Source organism: Anser brachyrhynchus, assembly GCF_964034855.1.
Source record: "Anser brachyrhynchus genome assembly, chromosome: 1".
Classification (NCBI taxonomy): Eukaryota; Metazoa; Chordata; class Aves; order Anseriformes; family Anatidae; genus Anser; species Anser brachyrhynchus.
In genome coordinates, this window is record NC_137694.1 from 169,954,241 (window position 1) to 169,982,205 (window position 27,965).

At 34.1% G+C, this 27,965-nt stretch overlaps 1 protein-coding gene and 1 long non-coding RNA gene across 2 annotated transcripts in view; one reads left to right on the forward strand and one right to left on the reverse strand.

Annotated features, from left to right (window-relative positions):
* On the reverse strand, positions 1-26,752 carry LOC308180196. Its single transcript, XR_013940804.1, has 2 exons — positions 24,061-26,752; positions 1-7,745 (listed from the first exon to the last, which is right to left on the reverse strand). It is a non-coding gene; the product is annotated as an uncharacterized lncRNA (long non-coding RNA).
* The window catches only part of DACH1 (dachshund family transcription factor 1), a 384,876-nt gene that overhangs the window by 351,496 nt on the left and 5,415 nt on the right, over positions 1-27,965 (forward strand).

The window sequence follows — 27,965 nt, forward strand, 5'->3', positions numbered from 1 at the left end:
TTGTTTTTTTTTTTTTTTTTTTTTGTCTTGTGGCAGATTATCAGCCTTTCTCCAAATGAGTCTGTTAACTATTCGTCTGTCCCTTAGCAAAAAGAACTTATGCTTTTTAAGTCCTTTCCCACAAACTGTTTCTTCTTGGCTTTATCCTAGTTCTTCATTTATTCTGTGGGCTGATATTAACAGCACAGTAAGGTATAATGTTAAATGTTTTCAGACTACCTCTTCCTGTTGTAAAAAAGCCATTCAGCTACCATGCGTACAAAAGTTTCCTGGACCATCTGTTCTACTCCATCCTCAGTCTCTCTCAAACTCTTTTTATCTCATCAGCAAGCAAGCAGAGGGGTTTTTTCCCTCCCAGAAAGGACAAGACAGGAAATGGAAATGTTGAACAGATCCAGGCATAGAGAAAGAGAGCAACTGCAACTCAGCATACTGACTGCATAGTCCTATATGAAGTTACTTTTAAGGTCTTTGAAGGCTACAGGGGAAGAGTGAGAAAGAAATTATGATTTAACTTTGTTTATACCAGGAACCTAATGTGTACATTTTACTGCCTAAGTACTAGGAAAAAAGCTGTCCTGCAGCTGTCCTCAATGTTAATAAAAATTGCTTAGATACAGCTTCAGTCATTTGTATGAAAACCTAACCTATTGTCTGCATTGGTTTGAAACTTTTTAAATCTGTTTTTCAACAAGCAAAATCAGTGTAATAATCTCAGCAAATGATACTCTTTGATTCTTTCTTGCTATGTATGTGTTTGAAAGATAGACATCTAAAGGACTTCCACATTGAAAAAGAACTTTTTGTGGTTCTGTGAGGCTTGTGCACACAGTTCTATTTCTGATGGAAAAATCTTGGAAAAAAGTATGCCTAAATATGTGATATTTCTTATGAGATCAAAAACATTATTGGAAAAGGCTATTATCAAGGCTGTAAAGTCAAGCATTCCAAAATTAGGAAATGGCAGAATTAAGGTTGTCTTCCACACCTTTGTTCAGCTGTCTTTGTGTATTCATCATGATATAATCTTTAATTATGTGATTAGATACTGTATTTTGCACAGTACCTCATCCAGTGCAAGGGACAAGGATGGAATTGAATAAATGGATATCTACCCAATATTTTCTTTATCTCCAGGGCTCAGTGTGTGTTCTCATGCTATATATATTACCTGCTTTTTATACAACATTTTAATCATTAGACATCATGTTTTACAGGAAAGGTGTGAAAGACTTTCGCAATTTCTTTCATATATTAAATCTTAATTTTGGCATTTCCTAGAAGTTGAGTGTCTTGCCTTACCTTTTTGACAAGTAAACTAAAAAGTCAGAAGTTTCACAGTGAGATGATATCTGACAACCTTACGGTTAAAGTTGGACTTGAATCTTTAGATTCACAGTGATAAAACTAACAAAGTAACTGAAGAATTGTAATAAATTATCATGAGTAGTGTGGTCTAAGGAACGACCATTTTGACATGAGGGTTTTACAGATATTTTTTGAGATAAATGAGTATAATCTTGGGTTACATTTCATGCTTCCTTTCATTTTTCTTGCAACCCATAGCTCTTTTAAAGGTGTCTCCATCAAGATTTCTTTTGCTTTTCTTTCTTTATTCCTCGGTCTCTGCCATTTGCTTTAGTCCTAATATCCTTATCCAAGCCTTATAATCTTTTTTCTTCTCTCTCTCTCTCTCTCTCTTTATTTTTTATTTTTTGTTATATATATATATATAATTTTTTTAGGGGGTGTCTCATACAAATCAGGCTTTTAAATGAAGATTTCTATTTATATCCAGTCATAACTCCAACATCTTTACTTCTTGCACGTCCTATTGTTAAGCAAGATTCAAGATTCAGACATTTCCAAATATCTATCAGTATGCCACCTATCCAGGTACTTGTCAAGATTTCTCCCTTTAAGAGACTTCTCTTCAGATAAATTCACAGTACTTTCTTGCACTGTTTCCTGTCCTATGTCTTTCCTTCTCTTTTCAGCCACTAGGTCCTGTTTCTTGTCTAGTGAGTCCAAATCATGTGGTTCCCCAGCTTTAGTCTCAGTTACTGTCAGCCAGACATTTCTTATTACTAGCTCCTTCTCAGTGTCTTCCAGTGCCTGATTCCTGTCCGTTTGTCCAGCCCATCTCAGTCACTTATTCTAGTCCTATTTTATTTTCTCTTTTTATTTCTAAGTCCAACTGCATTAGAATTATTGTCCTAATTTCTCTAAATATTATTTGAGTTTACGTTTGTAGACTTAAAGAAGATTACTGTTCTTTACTAATCATAGATTGGACACATATTCTGGTGCAAGACTACTCACAAATTATCTAATTATTTTTTGAAAACAGTTTTTAATATCCTCAAATGACAGGACATCTATTTCTTTTCAGATAAGTGAGAGATCAATTCTCTCTGCAGTCAATTTAACTAAAATGTCTTTTCTTTAGACATTTATTCATTTATTCTTCCCATGGTATTGGTTATGATGGCCAGTGTAAGTTCATTTCTGTTTAGTCATTTTCCTTCAGTAACTCCATCTTTCTCCCAGGGCTTCTCCTTCCTGTCGTTTCATTTATGTTTGTTCCTCTCTCTGTCCTGCTTCCTCTTAATCAGAAACAATTCCATTTTGTCCCGTAGTTCCTCAAAGATGAGGTCATCCAGCTGTATAATGTCATGCAAACTAATGGTCATATATTCTCTACAGTACTAATTAATTAATCCCAAGAAAATAAAAGTACTTGATTCTTTATACTTTCTTTATTGCATTTTCTCTCAATAAAACATCTTAGAAATTTTAAATATATATACACACATAAACTTGTAAATTCTGAATTTTGATTGAATTGGTACTTTCTCAACAGTTATTCCATTTTTCTTGCTGCTTAGTAAATGCTATGTCTTGTTATTCATTTATTATTGCATGGGACTTCTAGGAGAAAGGTGCTTGAATCTATTGGAGAGCCAGGGTTGTCGAACGGATTTATCATGTCATTTTCAGAGTGAAAATACTTTTTCACTTTCCCTTGTGACATCACTGCTTCTCTGCTAACCCATAAGAACATTATTTCAGCTTCCTTCCTATTGTTATTTTCCCATTTTCCTTTTCCCTCTGGACTAAGTACCATCCCGCCCCTGACCTGTGAGGCACAGTGTGTATGTGAACTGGAGGTATGTGTCTGCTGGTTGACCAGGTGGCTGACTAGGAGATACACGCATTCTGAGGGATCAGTGACAAGTTAGGAGATGTGCATTTTCTGCTGGACATCTTGTTGCTGCCTCTTGGCAGCTGGGCAAATCAAACAGTACATGACGTTTCTCAGCAGCTCATGGGCCAAACAAATGGTTTTTCAAGATGCAAGAGACCCACAGCCCACCTGTTGTGCAGGCCTGCTATAAAGGTTGAACATTTCAGCAGGGAAAAGAAACCAGGAGCTGGAAACAAAGCTGTCAGAAGCCTGGAAGGCAAAGAGTTTTTTTTTTTTTTTTTTTTTTTTTTCTAGATAGATTGAACAACTGCCCAAGGAAACATCTGCTACTTAGCTAGGCTGTTTATGGAAACAAACAGCTGACTATTCTAGACCCACAAAAATGTAAAAAGGTTCTGCAATGCAGCAATGACAAAACATTGGACTTTTTTGGCAATGAACTTTACTGTAAAGTTCATCCTTTATTTTCATGCTACTGAGCCGATTATTCCATTAGGCCACGATTAAAAAAAAAAAAAAAAAGGTACTGAATGATTTCTATTTATTTTGTCGAGGAAAACCCACAAAAATGATTTTTCAGCCTAGAATTAATCAAACATTAAGAAGGTCTGACTATATTTATGAAATACCATGTCTTGTCACACCATGCGTGGCTTTCAACAACCCAGCAATCTGTTGGAGAGAGATTATGCATTTTTCTTTTTAACTTTTTTTTTTTTCTTGTCTGTTTATTAGGTTTCTTCCTTACGTTTTCCATTATTAAGATTTCTGAAGTTCAGTAAGACAACCAGTTTCAGTGTGTACAGCTTTGGTTGACTGCAGTCACAAGATATGACTGTCTCTGTAATGTGATTGTCTTCCTTAGTGTTATTCTAGGAATAGTCTAGTGTTCTATTCAGTAGTGAGCTGACCTACCAGGAAACTGCAAAAAAGACAACAGAATGGAGCAAAGCTGTCACAGTGACCCACTAGGAAGAGATGTCTGCTGTCTTGTTATTGATCTTCCTGTGCATGCCAGTTTGTCAAACAAATTGATTCATCAGTTAAAACGTATGCATGTGCACTGTTCAATTTTAGAAGCTGAAGGATAGCTCTTCTCTTTCATTTTTCTTATACTTAAAAAAGATATTTTCAGATCTAGTGGTGTTAGAGGAGGGAAGCTGTTAGAAGTTCAGCATCTAACCCTCAGGGCCATATAGTGGAGCTGCTTTACTAAAACCTTTTTGCTGGTCCACCCTATTCTATTTTAATTTTTCGCTCAGTCTTTAAAATACTTGTTCATTAAAGATTGTTCCTATATGCAGTCATGTATACTTATAATGCTTCATTTTCCTTCTTATTAGTGCCTTAAACTTCAGCTGCTTTTTGACTGCAGAGTGTAGCACCTTGTATTAATGTCAGGGTCATGCACTTATTATTCACCTGTACAGTGCTACGCAATTCAGTGAAATTATATACATAATAAATAACAACATTAATCTGTGTACACCACCTTGAATTTCATTACTGTTGCAGAAGGAATATCTTTGCAAATAGTTTCTCTAATTTTTATACATTTCAGAAAGAGTGGGGCTCTCTTCCTGTTCCCAAATTTAAATATTTTATTTTCCTTGAGAAGAATGAGCCTTGCTAGCTTGCTAGCTTTACAAGCTTACAAGTTATAAAGGCAGTTGTTTTCCTTTTTTTTATTATTTTATTTTTATTTTAATTTTTTATCTGTTCTGGCACACAGTCCAGTATAGTTCAGATTTTAAATCTAGATTGTACATTAGACATTTACAACACCTCTTGCCAGTTTGTCTCTTATAGTTGATATCTGAATACTCAATGAGGAAACATACAGTAAAGATTTATTTTGCTTCGTATTTCCTTGACCATGAAGAAATACTGAATTATCTTACAGTGCATGGAAACCGTAATAAGTACATTCTCTATCCACCTGTTTTGCAGTCCAGCACTTTGGCAGGTTTTCAACCCAAGCTAATCAATTAAAGACAACATTGATTAACTTAAACAGAAGGTGGTATTGATTGCAGGCTGTAACCTATAAATAGACAACTCTTTCATAGTGTTCATAGGTCATTGTTAGCTACACCTTTAAACTTTAAGCTACATAATGCTGTTATTTATCACCAAAAAGGCAAAGGGAGGGCACAGAGTTAATAAAAAAGTTATATATATATGTTGCAAAGCATTCTTTTAGAGCTCCCTCATTTAACACTTATACACTTAAATACGCTTTTTCACATTTTCTTTGATATTGCTGTTTATTTCAATTTACATGCCGTCTGATAGCTGTGTATGTATGAAGCTCCTGGAAATCAAATATGTTCATGGCTTTTCTACTGAGATAAATGATTAATCAATCAAGGGCTTTCTTCCAACATGGTACTTTATTGCAATTTTAAAACAACTTTAAAATTAATGACTAAGCACAAACAGAGTGAAGTGGGAAAATTCAGGACAATGAGAATATTAAATAAAACACACTATGACCAAAGAGAATAAGGCTGTATATAGAAATGACTTCTTTTATTTTCATTAATTTCTTACTTCCTCCCAAGTTCATATTATTCAAAGGACAGATGGTTGAGTTCTTACCTAACAGACTTCTGATGTTATCTTGCTACATGCGAAAGATGGGCATTGCAAGCTACCTTCCTATGTATTTATGTTTACAATAACTACACCGTTCCCTTCATCTTCACCCTCAGAAGGCAACACAAACCTGAACAGGCTGGTAAAAATAAACATTTCTAACATGGTCTCTTCATCTGGAATCACTTTTTTTTTTTTTTTTTTTTACTTCTAAAGAAAGAATTGAAAGACATTTTTAAAAAGTAGGATGAAAATTTGATTAAAAAAATCCAACAGCTTTTCAGTGAAATGGCATTTCTATAGCCTATCATGAAACAGATAAAAACAAAGTGGATTTTTAGTTCACTCACAATGAAACTATAATCCTGTGCCTTTTATGTTGGGAGAGCTAAGTCTGATGACTGTAATCTCTGTTTATCAGTGTTTGCCTCTACACTGTGTAGAGGGCTGACCCTTTTCCTCCCCACCCCACCCCCCCAATGTGTTTACTACTTTTTAGACCAGTGCTGGAAAGTGGCATTATGTCAGCTGTAAAGTAAGTCATAAAGATTTTTTCTTGGCATTTTTTTTAAATTACCATAGAGATTAAAACAACAACAAAACCCACCGCTTGCTTGTGTATCATCCTCTTATAAGGGATCTTCTCCTGTCAGTAGTAGTGGTGCATTCTTCTTTGAGTTCATTAAGATTACATGGTCAACAGACCTCAAAATTTTGAACAGTTTAAGATTTTTCTAATAGTTGTGCTTTCCTTGTTACAACTTGTCATGTGAAACAAGAGGGAGACAACTCCTATGTCAAAATAACAGCAATAATTTTCAGTTCTACTAAAAGTATCATGCTTTAGAGAACTTCTAGTACAAGTAAGTTACTTTATCTCTTTCACACGCATAAGAGGAAATCTGTTTCACAAGGAGATCCAAGTCTTCTTCCTGAAAGTGTTTGAAGCTTTGGTAGGTCAAAATAAATGTCAAAATTCAAGATTTCAAATTCAAATCAATTTTTAAATTCAATCAGATTTAAAACATCTAGCCTGGTCAGTGGCCCTTTCTGACTGCTAGCCACCACCTGCATTGAAGCAAGAAAAACGGATAATTTCTTAGCAAGCCATGTAATGGAAGACATCTAATCATAGAATCATAGAATGGTTTGGGTTGGAAGGGACCTTAAAGACCATCTAATTCTATCCCCTCTGAATGGGCAGGGACACTTCCACTAGACCAGGTTGCTCAAAGCCCTATCCAACCTGGCCTTCAACACTTGCAGGGATGGGGAATCCACAGCTTTTCTGGGCAACCTGTTCCAGTGCCTCACCACCCAGAGAGGAGAGAAGTTCTACACCTACCCTCATTTAGTTTAAAAACATTATCCCTTGTCCTCTCACTACACTCCCTGATAAAGAGTCCTTCTTCAGTTTTCTTTTAGGATCCCTTTAGGTACTGGAAGGCCACTAGGTCTCCCTAACTCCTAATGACTTAACTCTCCAGTTAGGTCTCCCCAGAGCCTTCTCTTCTCCAGGCTGAACAACTCCAAACTCCCTCAACCTGTCTTCATGGGAGAGGTGCTCCAGCCCCTTGATCATCTTCGTGGCCCTCCCTTTAATACTTCTATGTTATTCTTGTGCTGTGGACCCCAGAGCTGAGAACAGTACTCCAGGTGGGGTCTCACAAGACAGAGAGAGATGGAGAATCAGCTCCCTCGACCTGCTAGTCGTGCTTCTTTTGATACATCCATCATCAATTTTCCATCTCATTTCTTCTTGTCTGAAACTCTGAAAAGAGGTTTCAGAGAGAAGATAAGATACTGTTATCTTAACTTTTAATCTTAGAAATCTTTAAAAAAAATTATTCAGGCAGATTTGAGATTCTCCAGGGCATGTGAGACATCCACTTGTGGTTAATCAGGCGTATGAAAAATCCAGGACTTTCTGGAGCAGCAACTGGAAGACACACAAAATACAGAAAGTTGACTGAAGTTGTTGAATCAAAACCTTTTGTCTCATTTAGAACAACTAAGAACATATTACATTCAGGATAACAGTCAATGCAAGTTTCTGACTTATTACATATTATGAATAAAATGTTATTTATTATTACATTTTTTCCAAATGGAAGGGTTACGCTACTCTTCCTCAAAACATTTTCAGTGGAAACATACAAACATTCATGGCATAATTTCTGTATATCTTGCTTTCCTATCTATGGACTATTTTGTGTTTTAAATAGCATTTGGCTGAGATATGAAAATGTGAGATGTGGAAAAAAAATATTTTTGTTTGTTTGTTTGTTTTTTAAAAAAAGAAGCTCAAACACACTGACTTTTAAAAAGATCTTCTAATACTTTTTCTGATACTTTTTACCATATATGACTAATTTAAGCTCAGATAAGCTTTAGCCAAGTGGAGAATTGGGTCTGAATATGTCAGCACAGAATTTTGTTAATATGACTTAGAATATTTTTTATATTTTCTCAGTTCTTTGAAAACATCTTTATATCTCTGAATAATCTTCAACATTGAAATCTTTTCACAGCTGCTTTCTTTTTTCCATTTGCAAAAAATAAAAAATAAATGTAATTTCACTGTGAAGATTTCATGAGTAATATGAAGAATTAACTAAAAAAGTAAAGGTGAACTTTTGCAGAGATTCAAGAGAATTCATTTATTAAGAGTGTATGATTCTTTTCAATTGGTAGAATAAATATAAGTATTGAAACAAAATAAAATCATGAATCAATATGAAGGAAAACGTGTTTGTGAATAAAGGGTCTTAGAATGTGGACATATCCATGAGAAAACACTAATTTCATAAATCTACCAAAATTAACTAGTTCAAAAATAGTCTTTAATATTATATATTTTCAGAGGATAATCCATCTATTATAATGTTTCTGCATGAACACATGTTTTAGTGAACATAGTTCCTTTTTTTCCAATGATAATTCCAGTTTGCAGCCTTGTGGTCTGTCTCAGATAAACTGTTTTGAGCTATGTCAGGTGTAACTTGGAAGACAACACAAATGTTATCATTGTAATGTCTGAACAACTTTGCAATCTTTAATGGATTCAATCTTCACATCAGAAAATACTCCTGTGATGAAGAATAAAGCAACTACCTTTATAGAGAGGCTAAGGATCTTGATCATAGGTATGTCAGAAATCTGTAGCAGATCGGGGACTGAACTTAATCTTGCAAGACCTTAACTTTTTATTCTGCCCTTCATATTTTAGCCTTCCCTTTTATATGTTCCTTCATGTTCTCTCATTATATAGACATATGCAAAACTAGATGGAATTTCCCCGGTTGAATATTGGTGGTAATATTTATGTTCCAAGACTTCATGGTAGCAGAATACATGTAACACATCATCTGTGCTTGTTCTGCGCTTTCTCAGACTGATGGCTTAACTCTGAATATCAGAGTAATGACACAGTGCACGTGGTATAAGTCTTTTCAGGTCTTTTCATTGTTAGACATAGATTTGAAATCCAACAACATATGTTGCCTAGTATTATTTGATTATTGTTCTGTTTGTTATAATTACCTCTTACATGTCAAGCTGGACCTATGTGTTCAGCTGTTATAAAAAGATCTAATATAAACTCTAGATTCTCTTACTTCTAGCTACATACATATAACAAGTTTGGTTAAATATCTTTGATAAAGGCATTTAAAAGATGTGAAACTAGAGTAAATTAATGAGGAATGGGTTATTTAATTTGTATAGGATCTGCCAGATTCCTAACCCCAGAGCTCAGCTGAATTTCCTTCTTCAGCTTTCTGGTGTACAGACAGGCTCAATACCTGCTACACTCTTACTCACAGAAGTGAAGATAAACCAGTATTAGCTTTCTGTATGTCAGGAGCTAGAGACTAAGCATGCATGCATCAGTATATGCTTTCTTTTCCAAGTGGTCAAATCACACACAGATGTAACATTTAATTAAGTTTAGACATCAAATGCAAGGTTCTCCTTAAGTATGCTATGCCAACAAGAAGAATCAAAGGATCATTTATACAGAAGAGTATTCACAATATATTCAACAGTATAGTATTCAACAACAGCAAAACAATCCTGTAAGGATGCTTATTTGGAAGCATCACTCAGATTTGAAGGATTTTGATGAGCAGTAATGCACAAGGTGAAAGGTAAGGCAAAACCATTCAAATACTGTGTTTCTAGTTGTTAAAAAGGAAGAACCAGGGAAGGAATTAAGAGCAAGGGACAATTCAAAAGAGTGGACTAGGAAAATATTTTTGCCATATGGTTTTGTTTATACCACTCTGACAGAAAATAAACTTCAGTAGGCAAGATATGAGGAGAAACAGAATGTGAATTCATAGCTAGTGAGGACAGGAGATGAGGGGCAGAGGCTTTTTATGAAAATAAATTTAAATGCTATGTTGTAATGAAGATCCAGAAGTGACAAACAGGCAAGGTACTTTGATTTTGAACTTCAACTGACAGACAGGATGAAAAGAGCGGTTCATGGTGACTAAGTGTCATACTAGGAAGAGAAGGAAGATTCTGAAGGGTTGCAAGATTACCACCTCTGTTTTCCCAACCATAGAAATATTTACACAGAAAATCAGAAAAGCAGGCAGAGATTTTAGAAGAAAAGGGAATAGGTCTGGAATACGAAGGAAGAGCTATGTTAATTTCCAACATGGATATGATAGCTGAGTTTGTGGATTAGATTACTCAGATATGAACCACACAGAGGGAGACACTGGGAGGAAGAGCTCAGCCCAGAGAAACTAAAATAGAAAGTTGAAGCAGACACCCAAAAGATCAAACTGAAAGAGATTAGTCATGTGGATGGAGAATAAGATCCTAACAAAGGGAGAATGGTATCTGAATACCAAAAACTTTGTATTAAAGGCTAGCCTAGAAAAGTCTAGGAGGTGGGGTATGGAGTTGTAAGATGTGGATAGCTGCAAGACTTGGCAAGAAAGAAGTCATTCAAGACAGCCACGTTTAACAAAAGTTTGCAGAGAAGCTGACTGCCAACAGAACTTATGGTCAAGGAAGACACCTCTGTATTTTGGAAATATTCTAGTCATTCAACCATGTATTAAACTGGCTCATGCCTACAAAATTAGCAACATGGTAGTATTATATCCACATTGTTAAAGAATACAAAACTATTCAAAGAATAGCAAAGTTTCCAGGGTTCTGACTTCAAGTTAAAGTCCTTCAGTGCATTTCCCTGAGGTTAGGATGGTGTTTATAGCATTTATACGCTGTGAGCTATAGAAATTTTCTTGGACATTTTTGCTTAACCTCTGTGATAATTGTGCTTTAGAATTTTCTTAATGGCATTATAGGCAGTAATCCTATTAAAAAAAAAAGGCGGGGGGGGGGGAAGAGGAGATAGGCATGGCCACAATTTTTTCTCCCCCCTTGTTATATTTAAAGAAAAAAATATCAATTTCAGTCATATGCTGCAGATTTGCTACCTAACTGAAAGAAGAAATAAATTAAATCACTGCAGTTTAATATCTGACTCCAGACAAAATGTACATACACAGAAAAAACTATCACAGAGAGGTGCCTTCAGATGGATCTTGGTAGAAAGCTGGGAGGCATATCACTTGAGGGGTGGGGTTGGGGTGGGAGTTTAATATTTTGAGGATGTCATAAAATGTTACTTTTACTTCTGCATCAAACTATAAAATACAGTAAGTGTTCTCAGCAGCCTTCTAACAGTCTGTTTTTGTGAAGAGTACCACCTAGTGATTTTCACTGCTCGTAGAAAACCTGGTTTGAACGGGCATAGATGTTAAGAATGAGAGCAACAGAAAATGCAGTTCTATATAGTTTGTCATATGCAAGCATATGTATTCACTTCATGGAAAAAGAAAACTTATGTTACTATATTTGGAGAGGATGTCATAAACTCTTGATAGAGCGATCTTTTGCTGTAGTAGCTTAAACTACAGTATAAGCATATTATGTGTTCAATATTGTATATCATAAAATATGGTTTAAATGAACAATATTGAAATCAAAGTTTCAATTTAGCACCTTGAGTGTATTGTTATCAAAAGCCTAGCCAGTTATATTTATAGCTTCATATTTGTTCATGAGGAAAAGAGTTAAGAAACTTAGGGATTTCTTATGCTCTATACAAGCTCAGTAGGTTTTAGAAAACAGAATTAGGTCCATAATTATCTTTTCTTTAAGCCTACAATAAAATAAACAAATAAATAAATGCCACTACCATACAAACTACAAAGGTGAAAAAATGCTGTATCTTGCATTTTTCTACCTCCTGTGGCTAGGGACAGAATGCAGACATGCCACAATAATGTTTTTTATTTCTACAGTTCAAACAATATTAATGAGAACATCATTTTGGAGAACTAATTATTTCTATTTGTCTTGTGTCACACTTTCTAATTCCCCTATATTAGCACAGCCAAAGCAAATTAATTGCTTTTCCAGCAGTTGAACCTTGTCCAAGAATGAGCTCACATTCCCTTCCAGTTTTGCAGTTTCTAGGAGTACACTGTGTCAAAAATTTCTCTTGATACTAGACACAGCCCAGAGAATATCTTTACAGATTTCTGTTGCTGCTCACTTGATGAAATTTATAAGTTTAAGTGACCCACTAGGAAAGATAAAGTTCTTAGCTGCAAGATTATACATCAAAACAGTTAAAGTGAAATTAAAATTAAATGAATGAATCTCACTGAAGCAAAAAAAGCAGTAATTAATGGTTCCCTTAATTGTCTTCATAAAATATTTGCATGGGTCTAATTTGCATAATTTGCATGTATTAATTAATCTTTCAAAGGAATTTTGTGCTGAGAGAGGCCAAAAAATCTCTTTGTTTTATTTAACATCTAATGAAATATTTATCTTCGTTAATGAACTTCTCATCTTCATTAAAATAAAAATTGCACAAGTTTGTATGCTTTAAATGTTTTTATAATTGAAGTATACAAAAAAAAAAATCTCTTCAGACCTACAGTATCTGAAAAGCAAACACATTATTGTGCATTCTACATCATTTTGACTCCAGCAACATTTTAAATTTGAGAGCTCCTGTTCACTATACACTAAGTTTTCAAAGGGTTTTACATAACTTCAATTCCCTGTTATTATTATTATTTTTTAGTTTATTTTTATGTTTATTATTATTTTACTAGTGGGAATGAGAAGGTAAACTTTTTGGTATTTTCATCCGTGTCACCCTGTGATAGATAACAACTTTTATATCACCAAATTCAGGTAAAAAAAAGAGAAAATGTTTAAAATACTGATGGAGTTTGTACATGACATGGAGTTAGTTTGTATTCTGCTGGACTAACAACTGAGGAAAAACAGTTTGCGAGTTACTATCTGACTTTTAATGACTGAGTGTGGAATAAGACTGATGACAGTAACAGTTACAAAAAACAGTAGTTGCAGGGGACCTAGTTAAATGACAGATTGCGAGTATCAGCAACTCTAAGACAGTATAGCTAGCCATTCAGAAAGAGAATATGAAGTGGAAAAAAAAATATGAAGTTTTATGCAAAATTTGAATATAGAAGTGTAAGGAGATAAAAAGAAATAAAGTACATTGCAGAAACCTATTTCTGTAATAAATAAATAAATAAATAAATAAAAAAATCTAAGAGGACAATGATTAGTTTTTAGGGACAAAGGTGAAGGCTATTACTTAAAAAGGAGACCACCTAGCATCCCAAGGTAATGTGTCAGTTACTTAATATTGTTGGAAATAGTGACTGTGGAGAAAGAATACAAAGTGTAGTTAAAATAAAATAGCTTCTATACAAATGTTAACATGGTATGTAATAAGATTTGTGAAATTTCTTTTTTTTTTTTTTTTCACGGATAAGTACAATATTATTGGAATAATAAAAGTATACCTGAAGTAAGGAAATGTTTGGGGATTTAGAATACAAATAAACTATATTTGCACAATGAAACAGTACAATGGGATTTGTACTCATTTTCAATACGCCAGCATATGCTTAAATCCTTGAACAGAGAGTTTATAAACACATTAATGTGTTTGAATTCATTTTAAACATGCAATACTGTGGAAAGCCAGCCCTGCAGAGATAGGAAAGTAGGAGCTGTTTAAGAGTGCTTTTAGGACACAGCACTAAGTATTTAAAAGAAATAAAGAAACAGGATGTTTAAGTTATTGAGACTGTATACAGACTCATATATTTGCTACATTATCCTATACTTTTTTCAACTGATAAAATATAGTGGAACTTTGCTGATAGATACTATAATGGTAGTATAGATATTGCTATGTATGATAAAGATGTGGAATTAGTGGAATAGCTGCTGAGGCAAAGTGATTATCTATAAAATACCCAAACAATATTGGTGGAAGTGAAATGTTTTGCTTCACATATTTGTGAGGTAGATGTCTTCATCTGAACTAGCTGGCTGGACTCCTATGTAACGCAGTGGAGAGTAATAGACACGACTGTCTTTGAGGAAAATGAATTATGCCTTCCAAGTCCCTTTATTGATTACAAAGGGAATCTAAAAATGTATTTTAAATGCAGCTTTCTACATTGTAGATGTTGGAAATTATTTCGATGAACCTTATTGGTTGTGTATTCTCATTTTTACTTGCCTCAGAATGTCACCATTGCTTGTGACAAGAAACAGTATAAGCAGCTGAATTTCAGTCAGTTTTTGTAACTACCAATGTTGGAAGTGAGCAGTTGTGCATCATTTCTGGAAACATAGCAATGTATAACAATTTCTTGTCTACTTGATGTAGTAATGTTTCTATACTTATCTGTGCAGTTCTGAAAGTTGTATAAAGCATAACAAAAAAAAGCATGTAGAAAAGATGACTTGAATTTTGCATTAATCTTGAAGCTTTTCAACATTTATTTCAAATGGATGCTATCATGTGAGGCACAATACATTAAGCAAGATTCAAAAGAAACATTCCAAAACCTCTGAAATAAGAACAAAAGTGGATATAAATTGAGAGGTTGAAAAAGAGGTGGAGGACAATCTCATAAAATTCTAGATAGGAAAATGGTATCATATTACTAATATAGTTTTATCGTATTAATGTAACTGTATTACGATGTCATCAATAATTTGTAATGGACAACTGGTAAATGTTTCTCCATTTAAATGTAACATTGCTTGCAAACAAGACATGGTCTGGAATTAACCTGATGAAGTGTAGAAGTCTACAATGTAGACATCTGCATCTGTGCTTGTCACCCTACACCTTCTATAGAAAGAATGGAGAGAAACATCTACAGTACAGTTAATTACTTCATAAAATAGGTGTTTATATGTATCTTTTGTCTATGGAAGGAGCATAAGTAGAGTACCCTTCAGTAGACATCTACAAACAAATTTAGCAAGTTGAGTCACATTCCAGAAATACTGAATTCAGTTTCTAGAGGTGAGAAAGTAACTTATTTGTGACTGGTTGGTTTAGCTTCTGTTTACTGATTTTATTTTAATTTTCTATACTACAAGTTAGTTCTACAGTTGAAGTAGCTCAAGATAATCTAGTTGGAAAGGATAAACATAGGATATGGCAGTCATGATAAGTAAATGCTAAGGAGTCACTGTCTGTTTATGTCACATTTTGCAGCAAGAAATAATTAAGTAATATCATTTTCAGAATTAAAATCATATCATTTGTTTGCATTAATTATATGTTTTGAGTCTGATGTCTTGCTGTTGAATGATATAGTAGAGGAACAGCTCATTTTTTTCATGCTTCAGTGAAGTTTCAACCAATGCCTCAAGCCAGAACCAATGAGATCTTTATACAATTTTTATCTACTGATTTCTTGATGGCAAAAACAATGCTTTGGTATCTCACAAGAGTATTGTGAAACTTAATGTTTGTAAAGTATTCTAGATTCTTGGATGAAAGGCGTAATAGAAGTTCGGTTATATTATTAACTTTTGCTTTTATATTGTCATTGATGACTGATCAGATTCCTGGGGATTAAAAAAGTGGCGAAGAGAGTGATACGAGAAACAGCAATTTACGACCAATATAAACTAATTATAGTTACTTTCAAATCTAGCACAGGGTAATATAAAGGGAAAACTATTTTATCGTGTCTCATAAGGAAAGACTTGAGAGCCATAATTTTTTGTAAAGACAGACTGCCTGGATTTTCATATGAGAAAAATTTAATAGACTCATTTACCTTCGTTATTCTATGTTAGATCAGAAGTGATGTATTAGTAAGCGGCAATGTTTTAGTGTAATAAGTGGTAGTTTTACTTCTATAATCCTAAACTAACCGTATGGTCCAAAGTCATAGAATCACAGAATCATTTGGGTTGGAAAAGACTTCTAAGGTCATCTGGTCCAAACTTTGAGGCTCCCCCACCTCACACCCTTTCCATCTGCTCCCCACCACACCCCCCCACCCCCCCCTGCTTCCCTGACACAGGACCCCAAAATCCTGCTGTTAAGAATGAGAATTCAACAATCATGTAATATGGGCAAACATTCACTTAGACAAACAAGCAGCTAGACTTAAAATGTAAATAAAAATGTATGGTGATATTGTATCAGGTAGACGACCCTTTGTACTGTATTGAGTTAGAGAAGTAACCACCTTCCTAAAACATCACTTTGTTTCAGTTACTGTATTACTTTTCTATGTGTTCAAAAAAAAGGGGGGGAAAGGAAAAGGGAAAAGGAAAAAATGAAGAAGGGGGAGAGGGATGGGGGGGGAAGGGGAGGGTGCGGGGATGGGGAAGGGAGGGGGGAGAGATAGAAGGGAAGAGGGGTGAAGACAAGATGTGAAGAGATGAGAGAAGGGAAGGGGAAGGGAAGGGGAAGGGGAAGGGGAAGGGGAAGGGGAAGGGGAAGGGGAAGGGGAAGGGGAAGGGGAAGGGGAAGGGGAAGGGGAAGGGGAAGGGGAAGGGGAAGGGGAAGGGGAAGGGGAAGGGGAAGGGGAAGGGGAAGGGGAAGGGGAAGGGGAAGGGGAAGGGGAAGGGGAAGGGGAAAGAAATCCTTGCCTATAGAAACTATGTAAATTTATACTAGGCAAGGATCTGACAATGTAATTTTATAGTGGCCAAAGATCTAATTTTCATCATTTCTCTTTGCCAGTAGGATGAAAACAAACAACAAAAACAAAATACATACACACAAAAAAAATATCCTTCAGAAATAGGAAATATTTATAGTATTATATTTTAAGATAAATTCCTAATATGTCTGTAATGTTCATATAACTGCCTAATTGGAAAACAGCAAAACAATTATTTTTTTTTAATCCTTAAAATGATGTTTTCCAGCAGTGATTGTATTTATATTAATATAATTAAGAATGATAACATCAAACAATTTAGGCTTTGTAAATTCAAGCATTGACCTTTCCAATGGATTTGGTATGGAACATGACCCATCTTTATTAGTATCTCAAGTTATATATATCTCAAATATTCTTCCAGTGAACTGCCAGATGGCTTGTAAAGAGGAAAAATTATTCTACAGGGTAGATCACTAGCTTTAAAAAAGAAATCTCTAGTATTTCAACCCTTCTGAGGAAATATTTTGGTCACTGTAAGGTTCCATAACACCTGAAGGGCATCCTGTTAGACAGCAACATATGTAATGATAATATGAAGTCATTTTGTTTTTCCTGGTTGAGAAACAGAAAATGTGTATAAGTAATGTTAAAAGGAAAAAAAATCCTATTCTATTCTTGTCAGCCTTTATTATTATTATTATTATTATTATTATTATTATTATTATTATTATTATTATTATTATTTAAGAGGCACAGTCTCTAATAGCTTAAGAAAAGCTGCATAACATAATAGTGTGTTTTGTCATGGTCGTTAGAAAAGATGGAACACAAAATGTTATAGCTAGCCTTAGAAACAAACTGTTATGAAGTCAGGACAAAGAAATTTACAGTGCTGGTTTAGGAGCATAAAATTAGAATAAAGATTGTTAAAAATATGTAATACTATGTTAGATAACTCAAATTTTGACTTGTTTATTTAGTCCGTTTGTTGATTCTGCAAATTTTGCCTCTAACAAACTGTCCATGCAACCCTTGCATTAAACAACATGTATTTTTCATGATATTGTTTCACACTGCAATATGCTGGCTACAAGGCCTTTCAAGTAATCAAGTTATATTGAATACAAACATAAAATAAAAAGCAGCAATAATTTACTCTCATTTTTAGCTTTATACTCTGACTCAAAGATATATACTCTTAGGTATTGAAGAGAGTACAGTATGTTGGCACATTGATGAATTGAAAATAAAAATATTGTGGTTGGATCAGACTCCTTGGCTTCATGGGAAATAGTGGAAGCATCATAAAAGTGGTATAACTGACTAGAGGATCAGTTCCATTTTCATCCCTATCATCAAATTTGTTGTGACAATCACAGTGTCTATCACAGCAGTGACTATGCCATCATAAGCAATCTGGTTCCCAGTACTAAAATACTGAAATGCTAAAACACTAATAAAACTTACAAAAATCAGTTCTCTTCCAGTTCCAAATGGGCAATAATTCCAAAGTTTGATCTTAAATTCAGTGTACAAAAGCATTCTAATTTTAGGAATTAAAAGTCAAGTTTCCCTGTAGGTTTTCCATATTATTGCAAAACCTATGACTCTTGGATTTTCCAGCTAAAATTAAATGTACAACCAAGCCTATTTTAGTGGACCAGAATTTCAGTATATATGTTCAGGATATTCTCAGTTCTTACCTCACTTCCTGCTAAAATGGTGTAAGATTAGGGATTGGACTAAGTGGGCTTTAAAATCTGCAGTTGAAGGCAATCATCTCACAAATATTAGCTTAAAGACCATTTTAATACCTCTCATCTTGGAAGGTTACATCAGAATCAAGTTCTTGCGATAGAAAATAGACTTGTTTTGTGTCTCTTCTATTTAACGTATTTACAAAGAATTATCAGGTTTTTTTTTTGATTTTTGTTTTTCCTTCCTATGATAAGCATATAAATGTTTTATTTACATGTTATGGATTCTCTTCCTTGCATCAAACTGGAAGCCTGTTCTGAAATTATTCTTGTTTAAATTCACCCTGAGCATGTGTAATCAGCATACTAAACCACTGTTCCAGGAGAGGTACTGCAAAGTGCTTTGTACAGCACCATTAATAAGTTGCTAATGAAAATAGATAGTATTAAGTGCAAAACTAAGAAGAAAAAAAGAGAAAGAAAAAAAGAAAAAACAACCACGACATAACATTTTCTTCTCCTCTGTTTTGACAAAATCATGTTTCCAAGCAAGAAAATTTTACACTTCAGATATTTTGCGCAGGTCAGATCTACTGACTCCAAGGTAGTCACTTGATTCCAGGGTCACTGATAAAGATAGCTCTGGCATTTAATATAGCCAGTCTCTCTTCTCTTTCCACATGGATATGGTCTGGGATTTCTCTAGTGGGGTGCATCCAGGACACAGTCTGTCATGACACAGTTTTTTTTTTTTGTTTTTTTTTTGTTTTTTTTTTTTTTTTTTCCTGAGGAATCTATTGGCAAAGAAACAGAGTTGTGCCAAATTCAAACCACCTGGCCTTAAGGCTAACTGATTTCTTTTTTTTTTTTTTTTCTGGGAGGGAAGAATAGTAATTTTGAAGTACCTGTTTGAAATTATGCTACCACTGAGAGGGAGTAGGAAAGGTTTTGTTATCACCACTGTTCTTAAATACATGTGTGAAGATATGTCCAAGACAGAAGATTACAGTCAGTTAGGGGAACTAGTGTGAATTATGAATAGAAAAAATTTTGTCTGAGCCAGCATTAGTACTTGTCAGAGAAACAGAGTTCTTCTATAGTTTAAAACGCTAGTATTTTCCTTTCCTTACAGGAGTAAAAGCATTTTGCTTAAGTATTGCTTGATAGCTGACTACTAGGTTAAACGCCGTATACATCTTTCAGCTTGAAGCCTTCATCATACCTGAAGTTTTTTTTTTTCAGTTTTGAAGCTGTGTTGCTCATGCTACGCCCCAGGAACATCATTAGGATCTATTCATATTTCTATTTAATAGTAAGGATTATGTGTGAGTTCAGTTCACTGCTCATTTCTTAGGGCATGATTTCTGTTTTGTTTTCTGTCACCTTGACTCCTGTTCTAGAGCTGACTGCTTGGTTCCATTGTCTGCCATAAGCTTGCTTTCATACAAAATACCTATAAGCATCAAGCCTTTGTTACATATCTTTTGATATCCCATGGATACTTAATAGATTTTCCATAGGCTTGCCACTGTACAATCTATATATTTTACAGCTTCATTCCCTCCTGGTTTACATGTGACTATTTCTTCATGGTTTACATTGGGCCTTTATTCTGTTTTAGCACACAGATGAGAACATGGGTGATTGGGTATTAAAGAAAAATGTAGTGTTCATGTGATATTGATATTAGAATAGGATTCCACACATAATGTAATTGATATATGTAGGGTAATGTAAGTAGTAAAGCTGAAAAATCTCTTTAAATGGCCTCTATTTTCCATTGAAATGTGGAATAACCCTTGCAGCATTTGAAATGACATTCTGAAACTGGAATTAAATACAAGCTGGATCATACTGTTATATTAATTGCGGGTTTTAATTCTAATCTGAAAATGACAAGACATTAGTCTACCTTTTAGTTATTAAGGTATTACAACAAATGAAATTTACTCATTTATAAAAGTAGCTTGTAGGGAATAATAATATACATTTATGATTCTGTGAATCAGAAGAGAGACACTGCATACGAGTATTAGGTAAGATATTAGGTAAGGTATTAAATAAGCCTTTTCTTGTGTTTTATCATGTAGTCTGGGGTAAAGCTCTAGAAAAGATAATAATATCTTGCCTTCATCAGATTTGAGAAGAAAAGTGGAAAAAAGAGAAATCAGACTAAAAAACAATTCAAAATTTCTGTTTACATCAAGATTTTACAAGGAAAAAAAAAAAAGAAAAAAAAAAAAAGGTATCAGTCAGAAACTACATTCCAGTATTTAGATCTCAACTCTTTCTCAATTTTATGCTGTCAGATTCAAGTTTTCTTGTTAATTGGCTTGCTAAAAAAAATATGTGAAGAAAGATTTTTATCTTTTGGAAAAATACGATACCAGGTAAAACACATCTTTATATAGAATTTAAAACTGTTTAATGCAGGACAGATTGATCAGCATAAGCATTATCCACTCTGTGATACAAACAGCATTGAACACAGTGAGCTCACATGATGATCATATTTAGTTATGACCACATCCTTTAATAACTTTTCCATATGATTATTCCATTGAAGGTGTTCTGTTTTGTTTTGATTTTTTGTTTTGATTTTTTTTTTTACCAAAAGAAATGACCACAATACAATGCCACACACAAAAAGCAACCAAACAACCGAACAACCAAGAACCCCCAAAATAGAAGTGACCACAATACTTAGGTTTAGTGATTCTAAGTAATCAGTTCTGTTGTCTTTTTCTGGATGTACTTTTGTTTTGTTTATATGAATAGGAAAAAAAGGTAGCTAAGTTCATAAGGCAACAATAAGAGATAGTGTGATTTTTCAAAATCTATTTCTTTTAAAAAATTTCTCATATTGCCAGTTCAGTCTTTTAAGTGCTCAAAATGGCAAGCTCTGTGTGTTCTATATGATCTTTAAATAATAGAAGATGACATATACAGGTAGTCCATCACTTTATCAGTTTACTGAAGATCAGATTGATGACCTTTGCTTGCTCCCACAGTATTCAGTGATTTAATGAAAACATATAGTCATGATTAAAAAACATGATAAAATTTCTGAAAGAAGAACCCAAAAGTTCAATAGTTAAAATAGCTGGAAAAAAAAAAAAGTGTTTAGACTCTCTTTTTTATGCATCCATGTTTTTATTTATTTATTTATTTATTTATTAATCTGGAAATTCAGACACAGAATTAAAATATCCAAAGTATAAATTATTATTTTAAAAAGAAAGGCATGAACATCTCTATCTCCTGAATATTTGCACTGAGTATTAACACAAATATATTTGTACATGAATGTTAAATAGAGAAATGAAAGGCGTATGATTAATAACAATATGGAAATTTGAAACTAATTTATTGGTGTTATACAAAGGGCAAACTAAGATAGTGTTTGGCCAAATATGTTTACATACTTTCTATTTGCATGAGTTTATTGAACATGCAGTGTGAAAACGCCCATATTTGCACAAAGACTGGATAAGCACTTTTTTTTTTTTTCCCCCAAATAACTGCTCAACTGCTCAAATTTCAAAGCCTCAACAGTTGATCCAGCCCTCCTATACCTTTCTTTTTCTACTTGGGAAAAGGGCAGTGGATTCAACCATGTTCTGCAATACGTGACCAAACAGTAACAATATCAGGACAGTATAGATCCATCTGTCCCTTCTTTTCAGTGTTGAGTCACGAAGCTTCAGTGTTCTGATTAACCTTGGGTACTGGGAGAGGTCTTTTCCCCTTGCAACATAGTGTTTTGCATTTTATAAGGAAAATAACAGAAAGTTCTGTTCAGTTGATTTCCTGACTACATTTACAGAAGTGGGGGTTTATATTCTATGTTATACTCTGCAAACTTTGAAAAGGAATCAATCTCATCATAAATGGTTTTCTCATGATTTAAAATGTATACTCCCATTTTTATCTTCCTGCTTTGGTGGGAAATACATCCTCTTTTGTGTTTATTTTAAATAAAATATATGAAAAGTATAAAAAAACAGATTTTATCCTTGATTAGCTGCTTCTTTTATTTTTTTCAAAGAAGCGTTACAATTTGACTTAGATCCCTTCCATCTGTCACAATATGCTTGCTTTTATTTGGACTTCCTATTCCTGTCTTATCAAATATCACATGAATCATTACCATTTGTTTGCCATCCCTTTCGTTTGTTTTGTTTCTCTTCCTCCAAATGATTAAAACATCAGGCTGAATAAAAGGTTAGAAGTACACTGTGATTCACATTTGCCCCATCTTATTAAAACAAATAAACCAACCAGTTATATAATTTAAATGTGCTTGAGCTATGACTTACAGATGCTTTTATCAGCTCTAGGCTGAAGAGGTTGTGTGCATTCAGGCATGCACGTACAACTGTTCTTTGAAACGGACAAACCTCATTAGATTACAGGTGCCTGGAAATAACTTCTGAGAAAATAGCTGCCATTTTTGATAAAGCAACTTCCTAACAGGAAACACAATTTATTATGTTCTTTAGCACAGGTGAACAGATTTTCTTTTATTTAGATAAAAGTAGCCCCCTTTTATGTCACAAAAATTTTGAATTGAGGGTGGATCATGATATTTTTCACTCTTACATTATAGCTTATAAAGTGATCAGGAAGAGAGCTGTAATGATTCTTAAGTTACAAAATAAGTTTCATTAACATACAATAAATTATTTCATTTACTTACCACCCTGTCTTTTCTTGTAGAGAGAGTCAGAAAGTTCATCATTACATCAGCTTGCTAGAACTGGTGTTAGCAATTTTTTGAATGGCTATAGGCTGTGGCAGTGGTGAGCATATATTGAATTTCAGTACAAAGTTTCTTTTTTCTTTAGTGAGCACGTGGGCTAGTCCTGGGGATTTTGTGCTGCAATGTGTAGTTTTAAAAGAGATATCTAAGTTCACATCAGCTCAGTCACCAACAGTGGTGATAGACTTCCAGCGTGATTTTTTTCTATTATTTTGTGTGTGTGTGTGTGTTAATGTAGTCCTTTGAGATTTCAGCTATAACAGTGTTGTACCTTGCTAAGGACAATAAAACAGACGGAAAACATCACCACACACAAGGAAGAGAAAGGTTAAAGGAAGACACAGAAGAACAGGGAGATTAAAGGAAGACACAGAAGAACACGGAGGTGAACAGGGAAGTCAGAGATACTTTCTGAATCAGAGCTGTTAATATAGATCCTGTCCTTTCTTTCAGTTCTATTTTTATTAATGTGAGAGAGATCAATCTAAAATGGGTGTTCTTCACTTTGAAAACATAAATAGCTAAGTAGGTCCACCATTTAAATATCTTTAAGACCTTTTTTGAGTGAAGATCACCTCAGTCAATGGCCTGTGCATATTTGACAAAATTATGTTAATAGTAATTAGGAACTCCAGTGACAAAAATTGGGTCTAGTTTGTTGTAAATGTTCCTGGACTGTGGGCTGGCATTTGCTGTTCTATGACTCACAAATTACAATCACAAAAAATAACACCAGTAATAATTAATCAACCAAAAAAAAAAATCCAAACCTTGACATCTTACCTTCCAAAGTTTCCACTGAGATTCCTGATTTCCTTATTCATTTTCCTTCTCATACATTTTTTTTTAAAGCGAAAAAACTCTGTGGATTTCTTTCTATTAGCTGTCTGTGACACTCTGCCATAAATTCTGTGATTTTTTTTCCTATTTCCTTTGTATTCCAGAGCTCCTCACTGTAGGAAACACCTTACCCAAGTACTGTGGAGAGTTTTCCTCAGTACTCTTTTCTGTGGTGTCAACTGACTAAACTCAGGTGTGACATCACACCTTTGATGTTGATTTGCAGATTATCATAAAGACTGTAGTATTCTCTTATGATAGTCATGTTTATCACTGTTATTATGTTTATTTTTAAAGCAGCTCTCAGAATACAATCTAAAATATGATGTTTGGATGGCAGACATCCCTGATGTGATTTGCAGTGAATGACAGAAATACATGAATTATCATCTAATGTATGATTTATTTAGTTTGCAACTAAAATCACAATTAACATTTCATTGTGGAATTTTATCATTTTACAAGGATGCATATTAATGAGAATAATATTTGAGAGGCTTTATATTTTTAACTCAAGAAAATGTTAGGCCCACAGATATACTATAGGCTGTCCATAGAACAGCAGTGTGAATCTTCCCCAAGTTGACATCTCTGTGGAAATGCATTTTAAGGCATATGATTTGTTTCAGCATTGCAAACTTTTATGCCAGATCCATTTTTTTTGTTGCTGTTAGTTTGCTTTTGTAACATTTATGACCTTATAACTACTAGTGCATGTTCATTCAAAAACCTCAAAGTAAGTTTTAATTACAAAGAGTTGATCTAAAATATTCTCCCTTACTCTGGCTAGAATTTCTGTCATTTCAGTCCACAGCCCAAAACAAATGAGATTTAACGGTAGTAGTGTTTTCACTTTTAGTTACAAGCATGAGATTGTGATCTTGCTGAACACTGCCATTTGCAAAAGAGCAATTAAAACAGATGAAAATCTGCTAATCATGCACAATTCTGTTTAGAAATTTAGTAGTATTTTCCCAATTTGTGTTTTTGCTTGAATTCCTATGAATGAAAGGATATTTTAAGTATTTATATTATGTGTTAAAGTATATAATTCTGAGATAATTTACTATGGATCAACAATTTTCAGCAAGCTAAAAGGACACTCTGACTATTTAAACATTTTTAGAGAATACTCTGTGTGTGTGAGAGTTTGTGTAGTATATGTTTATGTTCATATATCTATGCTCATGTGAAAAACCCATATTTGTTTTGCCTAAAGTGTTTTTTTATGCATATAGATGAATTCTGCATTTGCTAACAATAGAAAATAATGTAACATAGGCATATACCAAATAAAAGCAGATCTGCAGGCAGGAAGCAGAGGTATGTATGCTCATGATTTGGGATTTAGGATTAATAGTTATGTCATGACTTGTAGATTTTGCTTGTGATTTCATCCCTGAAAACATGAAGGGCTATCAGTGGTAATGCTCCACTCGTATTCAGATAGGAACGTTGGCTACACCTAGAGGCAAAGTGATTTAGGTGGCTTTGAAAACAACATTGAGAAGTTCCAGTAATTTAGAAGAACCTTTGGACAGTGAGAACTGAGATGGAAACAGTGAGGAAGAAGGGAATAGGGTCTGGAAAAGGAAAAGGGACACCAATCAGATAGAGTTGTAGTATTTGGCCACCACATGGTGCAAAGTTATCATTCCTCTTCAAAGCTGGGAGTTACCTCTCTTTTTCCAACCATAGTTTGAAGCCATTTTATTTCTGGAAGTACAGTGCTGTTTACATGGTGTACATTCTTCATGAGTGGCTACATGAAATTCTCAACTACAGACAGGAGCATACTAGAAGAAAAGTATAAAGAAATTATTTTTGTTTCTTCTTTTCCCAGACTCATGATTATTTTGAGAGGGTGGTAGGCAGTTCCATTTTGTGACTTTTTCCGTGTTGGCACAATACGTGCCACCTTTTATAAAGAAAAGGATATTCATTTGATGCCTCATTTTTCCTGTGACTAATCTTGAGAAAATAAAGGAATTAATTTACAATTATTATCATATTTCAAACGCTTACTAAGTATGACTTAGTCATGGAAGTGCTTTATCTACATCATAACATGACAGCATTGATTTTAAAATTGTCATGTCAAATTCTTCCTGCATTCTCCTATATGCTAAGGAAATTAGTCAAACAAGTTAATAGAGAATATTTCATAAGAAGCCTAGCAATGATATTAGACCAGCTGCTGAGTTCCTATATAACATTTTAAGTCTATTATGAATACAGATGATGCCCTTTTAATAGTCTATCATATGGGTAGTAGAACAGGAAGATTTATGTTTATTGTATGTATCCATCATAAACATCAGTAAATTGTATAAACAAGTATCGTCCTACTTTGTAAGAGAGATGCTTTGTAAAGCTGATCATTTCTATTACTGTTCATTGCCTATAGATACAGAATACTGGTTCTGATAGCATCTTCCATTAATAATGAAAATCTCCTATTGACTGCCTATCTCCTATCACTGCCAGATAGGGTTCTTAAGCAGTGTAAAATATATCAGGCTGTTAAAAATGTACTGCTGTTCTCTCCAGATTGTTGATCTTTTGTTGGTTTCTACAAGGAGTCATCTTCCTACAGCTGCAATTTTAATTCAGAATGTTTCAATAAATATTTCATTTAAAAAGGTATGTGGAGACCTAATATAGTAAAATAAAATACAAGTTACTGACTGTAGGTTATCTTAATGTTTAGTTGTGGGAATTATGCATAGCACTCATTAGAAAGTCAGCATTCAAGATCGCCAAAGTGCTGGTATACATACAGAGTAATTCTTGTACAGAGGTATCCAGACAGCTTTAGTGCTGTAAATGTCTACTGTGTTTATTCAAAATGTGTAGGAGAATTATATGTGACTGTAGCCTCTAGTAGCTCTGGCTTGCTGCAGCACTTGCTGCAGGTTTTCTTTGAGATGGTTTACCAGTCCTTCAGCTTCACCAAGTTCACTTTCAAAGTTTTGTTCTCTCCTGAATTCCCATAAGCATTTTAGTAGCTCTCTTCATGCATCAAAGAAGAATAAAAAATTATTTAAGGCCTTACTCATTTTTTTTTTAATCCTTTTTCAGTACACAAAGACTATAAAGAGCAAAGAGAATGTGGAAATGGTTCTGAGTGGAAGCACTCCAAGTGGTGGGAAGGTCATCATCAGCTCTGCTAAAAAAAAAAAAAAAAAAATGTGGGGAAGAGGGGTAGCAAAATGTAAAACCAGAGGGACAATAGATAAGAATCACTGTGACAGTGGGAGAGATTCTTTTCACTTTTTTTTTTTCCTGTGCAGTTTTGATAGAAAACAGACAATAAAAATTGGAAAAGGGTGTGAAGAAGGGGTGTATTTATTCAGCTATATGTGACGTACATTTGTCTAATTTCTAGTTAAACTTTTTTTTCTCTCAGCAATTACAGGAAGCCTGTGGAAGTGAAGCTGCACATTTCAATAATAGCTAACCATTTGAAAAAGTTCAGTAATCTTATATAGATTCTTAGCACACAACTGCTTTCCTGTGTATTAAGATCTAATTCAAAATTTTACAAATTTAAACAAAAAAAAAACTTTGGAGTAAGAGGTTAAACTAAAAAAACCAAAACAGATATAAGAATCTCTGAAATTTTATAAATATGTGCTGATCTAATTCACTTGGTCCAAAAGAAGGAGTTCATGCAGACTTCAGGAGTTGACTTACTACTTGTACATTCAAATGGATTACAGTCTGAAATATAAGTAGCATTTCATAGTTGTGCACCATGGAGAATTAATATGTTTCACAATGTGCTTTACTCACAAGAGAGAAACAATTTATATTCTGCAGTACAGCAAAATAAGCATGTATCATGT